Below are 6,000 nucleotides of genomic sequence, written 5' to 3' on the forward strand. Positions count from 1 at the left end.
ACAAGTTCTCTCTGAGAGGTTATAATCTCTCTCTCTCGTGATGAGCACAGAGCTTCAGATCTCTCTTCACTATTATCCAAACACAGCACAGGGTGGATATCCTGCTGTTATATCTGGGTAACAGGAAGAAGTGTCATATTACTCAGTCACACCAGCTCAGACACCATGTACTACACCATGCTGCCTAAACTGTCTGCCACTATTTCTACTGAGCCAAAAATAGCAGTGTTTTTACCTGTGAGCTGAGCTGTAACAACTCCTTTTCATCTTGGGAGCATTTTCAGCATTAGTGTGTCAAACTACTTCAATTGTAGCTAAGATCAGAGGGGTTTTCCATTATACTTGGCTAAAGAAGATAATACGTCAACTGAAAAAACGCCCTTTTAGCAGGTAACCCAAGTACCATTCTACTGTTACAGTGTAGTGAATGGGGGAGCCATATTCTTTGAATAACTCATCGAAATCCCCAGGATATCCTCTAGGTAGTAGTCCTGAATGGTGGGCACTGAAATGATTGCCGCCCATCTGAACCTGTTTGTCTCGTACGCTACACACAACCTTGCATTACTCCTGGCTCTGACTGAAATTGTACAAACCTGCATTTATCAACTCAATTTATTTTCCAATTTCTTATGAGGTGAAAGACTCTCCTCCTCTTTTTAACCCCTGCTCCACCCCATCTCGCCTTCTCCAACTATCAATTACATTTAAACTGAATAGCTTTATTGGCACATCTATCTCTACCTCTCTCCGGCTTTCTCCTTCTGTACCCCTCTCTCACCCCCCCACTCTCTCTTTCAGCAGATGAAATATTCAGGGGAGCCTGCATGCTGTATGTTTCCACCCATGTGGCTGTAGGGCTAACTGCTGCTGCTCTGCTATCTCCTCCTCTTCTCTCCTCTGGCTGCTCCCTACACTGTAAACCCCAAGGCATTTGTTTTACTCAAATACTTCTACATCTCACCTTTCTAGTAAAAATAGTTATAAATTGCTGAGGTGTAGTCACTTTTGAGGACTCAGCCTCCAGTACACAGTACACAGTACAGATATGAAAATATGAAATATTTAATATGATGTATATCCTATTCAAGAAAACTGTATGAATAAGGCTTGAAATGACTTTTGTGCTTTCTAAATATAGTATAATCCAATTATAAAACGAACTATGAGTTCACCTTCCTTATAAGTGTAAAATACATATTTTTATGTTCAGTGTTAGAGAAATGTGCATATTTTCTAACGGTCTCTCGTTCAAAATGTCTGCCCCTATTGCTGTGAACGTCTCACAGAGCTCTAACTTAGTTTCCTGGACTCGTCAGGAACTCACCTTTCATCTCATATTAATATTGTCTGTCTATGACAAATAGTTTTTGTTTAAAATCCATTAATTATTTTTGAAAACTGGCTATAAATTGATCTCTGAATGTACTACAGTGACAAAACCGCTCTCTGCTGCTCTACAATGTAAGGATTGAAGGAATATGTTGTTAGTGGCTGTGATGTAAGGTCCAGCCCAGAGTTGGACAGTCAGATGAGTGAATGAAATGGTAGGAGGGATATCCCAGCTTCAAGTGGTGTCAGATTTCACATCCTGCTTCACACAGCAGACATACTTCTGTGTCGGTGTGAATCAGAGCTACTGATCAATACAATACTATGGTGTCCACAGTTCAATTTATAAGCGAAAATGTCGGTCAGAACCGGTACCAGAACCACGCATGTCCCCAAAACAGGGGGCTTTACATCTATTAAATGGTTTAGGTAGTCTCCTCACACTGTTCCTAACCCTGGCAGTAATTCTGATTGCCGGTTGCAGGTCAATAAAAATGAAAGCTGTTGGATATCCAAACTCTGGCTGGATTCCAATAAGAATACACATCACTTTGCATGCCAGCATAATGTGACTTGCAAGTAGGGTTGTAAAATTCTGGTACGTTTCCCACGCTTTCTAGAAATCCCGTTTGGAAAATTCCTGGAAATCTTTCAACCAGGTTTATATATTTTTTTTATCTGGGAATTTTGGGATAATTACTGGAATTTAGAAAACCAACTAAATCATGAGTTTCAGGCCACTGTATTAGTTAGGGTAACGCTAGGCCTCAAAGTAAGGCCTTATGAGACATGTAATTTATTGTCACAAAAAATGCATTGTCACCAAGAGTTAATTATAATTCATTATTAATTCATTATAATGATAGCATTAGCCTACGAACTCACTTGGTGAAGGCATCAGGACCAACAACATACACATTCAACATCCATGTCTCTGTCCCTACAGTCATGGGTGATAACTCTATAATTCACTCGAAAAGGAAAGACATAATAGGACATATTATTGGGGGCGTGGCTTAGTGAAGGCATTACACATTTTTTTTCAAGCTGATAGAACTCAAATATGGAACCACTACATGGTCATAGTGACTCTATCGGTTTGAGTAATTACTACAAAATCACTACGTAATTGTATTATGATATATTAAGTGCGATGGAGTCCCTCAAAAGTTTTGATCACAGTACATTGGGGTTTACAGTGCACTCCCTGGTCATCCTGGAGCGACTGAATTCAGCAGACGGAGTCAATATGTATGTCCCAAATGGCACCCTATTCCCCATGTAGTGCGCTACTTTTGACCAGGGCCCATAAGGAATCGGGTGCAATTTGGGATACAGGCTTGCCTCCAGTGCAACCCAGCCCGGTTCAGCCCAGACTAGCCCATGATACGATCCAGTGCATAAGTACACAATATTGATACTCCATGGATTCATTAGCCTGCCCAGTTCACCTGATCCTCCCATGGATTCATTAGCCTGCCCAGTTCACCTGATCCTCCCATGGATTCATTAGCCTGCCCAGTTCACCTGATCCTCCCATGGATTCATTAGCCTGCCCAGTTCATCTGATCCTCCCATGGATTCATTAGCCTGCCCAGTTCACCTGATCCTCCCATGGATTCATTAGCCTGCCCAGTTCACCTGATCCTCCCATGGATTCATTAGCCTGCCCAGTTCACCTGATCCTCCCATGGATTCATTAGCCTGCCCAGTTCATCTGATCCTCCCATGGATTCATTAGCCTGCCCAGTTCACCTGATCCTCCCATGGATTCATTAGCCTGCCCAGTTCATCTGATCCTCCCATGGATTCATTAGCCTGTCCAGTTCACCTGATTCTCCCATGGATTTTTTTATTTGTTATTTTACCTTTATTTTACTAGGCAAGTCAGTTAAGAACAAATTCTTATTTTCAATGACGGCCTAGGAACAGTGGGTTAACTGCCTGTTCAGGGGCAGAACGACAGATTTGTACCTTGTCAGCTCGGGGGTTTGAACTTGCAACCTTCCAGTTACTAGTCCAACGCTCTAAACACTAGGCTACCCTGCCGCCCCAATTCATTAGCCTGCCCAGTTCACCTGATCCTCCCATGGATGCATTAGCCTGCCTAGTGGGAGGACGGGGTGAATCATTCGTATTTTTTAAATTTAACCTTTGTTTATCCAGGTAAGTCAATTAAGAACACATTCTTATTTACAATGACGGCCATGTGTGCCTGACAGAGAAATGGGGCGAAATGAGAAACCACATACATAATAATGGCAAAACACACCAGTGTCACGACCATAGAAATATAATTACTAGAAAAACAAAAGACAACGGGAATTTAACTCCTGGGTACACTCAATATGGCTGGTAATTCTATGTCTATGGTTATGACCATGCCTCTGCCCCACTCAGCCAACATAATCGTCAGAAGGTCAGCAATGCATGACTGGAGAGTGACCACCTTCTCGCAACACACAAGTCATGTGACAGGGGTGTGGGATAAAGATTTTCATAATCGGCATTTCTCTGCGCATCAGAGGGGAACGACATGAGAACGCACACACATACATAGTTAACAGATAACCCAGCGCTACAGGCAGTCATCTGATGTCTGTTCTGAATAAACAAACATATCAAGCGTGTTGGTCTCTCCTATCAGACGTGTCTATAGTACAGAACACTGTGATACATGCACAGCATACAATTTATTCATTTATTTCTGGCTGAGTAACGTTAGGTACTGTATTGCTTAATTCTGTCAGCAAATGCATAATTTATGTATCCTTAGAATACGCACTGCAAGAGATGCTTTCTCCAACCTTTCAGGATAAAGTAGAAATGTGCACTTCAGTCAAACAAGACGGACGAAACCTTACTCTGGTTATACACAGTGCTGCCTTTACAGTATCTACTGTAACAGATCATCAACAGCGTATATATGTTTGGCCATCCTAGCTCAAATTAAAGGTGCCTCGTTCATTACCCAGAGTATAGAGCACATGTAGACTATAGCACACAAACTGCCCATTCATTCCTGGTACAAAATCAGTCCATGAAAACTCTTTCCTCCTGTCCAATTCTCATGAAAGACAAAAATATTACACAACAACATTCTACACATGCATAAGACATGAGAGATACGAATCTCTGCCGATTCACCTTTGTTGTGAGTAAGCGTGTGTCTCAGTCCAGCTCAGTCCAGCAGGCATGCAGCTAGATTCCATCTGCTCTCTCCTACACTCTTCTCTGCTGTGCTCTAGCAGTGTGTGTGCGTATGTGTGTGTGTATGAATACTCCAGCCCTCTCTCTGCCTAGCTGTTGTTACGTTACGGTCAACGGAAAAGAGTCCTACCGAGCATGCTCCAACTGAACAACCCTCGCTGTCGGCATGGAAACCGGGAAGCGGGGCAGGCGGCAGCGGTGTATAAGTGCTGAAGCGCATTCTACTCACTCTCTGATCTCGGTTACTCCTCTCTCTCTCTCGCTCTTTAAGGGCTTTACTGGCATGGGAAACATATGTTAACATTGCCAAAGCAAGTGAAATAGATAATTAACTAAAGTGAAATAAACAGTAAAAGTTAACAGTGAACATTACACTCACAAAAGTTCCAAAATAATAGACATTTCAAATGTCATATTATGTCTATATACAGTGTTGTAATGATGTGCAAATAGTTAAAGTACAAAAAGGAAAATAAATAAACATAAATACTGGTTGTATTTACAATAGTGTTTGTTCTTCACTGGTTGCCTTTTTCTCGTGGCAACAGGTCACAAATCTTGCTACTGTGATGGCACACAGTGGTTTTTTACCCAATAGATATAGGAGTTTGTCAAAATTTGAGTTGTTTTCGAATTATTTGTGGATCTGTGTAATCTGAAGGAAATATATGTCTCTAATATGGTCATGCATTTGGAAGGAGGTTAGGAAGTGCAGCTCAGTTTCCACCTCATTTTGTGGGCAGTGTGCACATAGCCTGTCTTCTCTTGAGAGCCATGTCTGCCTTCGGGAGTCAAAGATTTCCTTGGTTTTGGGCCAGTCACAGTGTACTCTCTTGTTTAGGGCCAAATAGCATTATAGTTTTCTCAGTTTTTTTGTAAATTATTTCCAATGTGTCAAGTAATTATCTTTTTGTTTTCTCGTGATTTTGTTGGGTTTAATTGTGTTGCTGTACGGGGGTCTATATGTGTTGGGTCTATATGTGTTTGTGAACAAAGACCCTGGACCAGTTTGCTTAGGGGACTCTTCTTCAGGTTAATATCTCTGTAGGTGATGGCTTTGTTATGGAAGGTTTGGAAGTCGCTTCCTTTTAGGTTGTTGTAGAATTTAACAGCTCTTTTCTGCCCCTGGTTCGAGCCCGGGTTGTGGTGAGGGACGGACTAAAGTTAAACTGTGACATTGATGCTGTTGACCCAGATCACTGGTTGCTGTGGAAAAGGAGGAGGTCAAAAGGGAGGTGATGTGAAATGGCTAGCTAGTTAAGCGATGGTGTGCGCTAATAACGTTACCCAAATTGAGCAAAAGCTTTTTTGAAATCAACAAAGCATGAGAAGACTTTGCCTTTGTTTGGTTTGTTTGTTTGTCAATTAGGGTGTGCAGGGTGAATACCTGGTCTGTTGTACGGTAATTTGGTTAAAACACAATTTGATATTTGCTCAGTACATTGTTTTTGCTGAGGA

General features: G+C 41.7%; 1 protein-coding gene across 2 annotated transcripts in view; it reads right to left on the minus strand.

Moving 5' to 3' along the window:
• Nucleotides 1-4,634, minus strand: part of LOC109870739 (uncharacterized) — a 45,016-nt gene extending 40,382 nt beyond the window's left edge. For both annotated transcript variants that reach the window (XM_031805726.1, XM_031805725.1), the window contains exon 1: nt 4,480-4,634. The gene's annotated coding sequence lies outside the window, so the exon portion shown is untranslated. The remainder of the gene's footprint in view (nt 1-4,479) is intronic.
• Nucleotides 4,635-6,000: the final 1,366 nt, after the last annotated feature.

The sequence above is a fragment of the Oncorhynchus kisutch genome, linkage group LG26, assembly GCF_002021735.2.
Source record: "Oncorhynchus kisutch isolate 150728-3 linkage group LG26, Okis_V2, whole genome shotgun sequence".
NCBI classification, from domain to species: domain Eukaryota; kingdom Metazoa; phylum Chordata; class Actinopteri; order Salmoniformes; family Salmonidae; genus Oncorhynchus; species Oncorhynchus kisutch.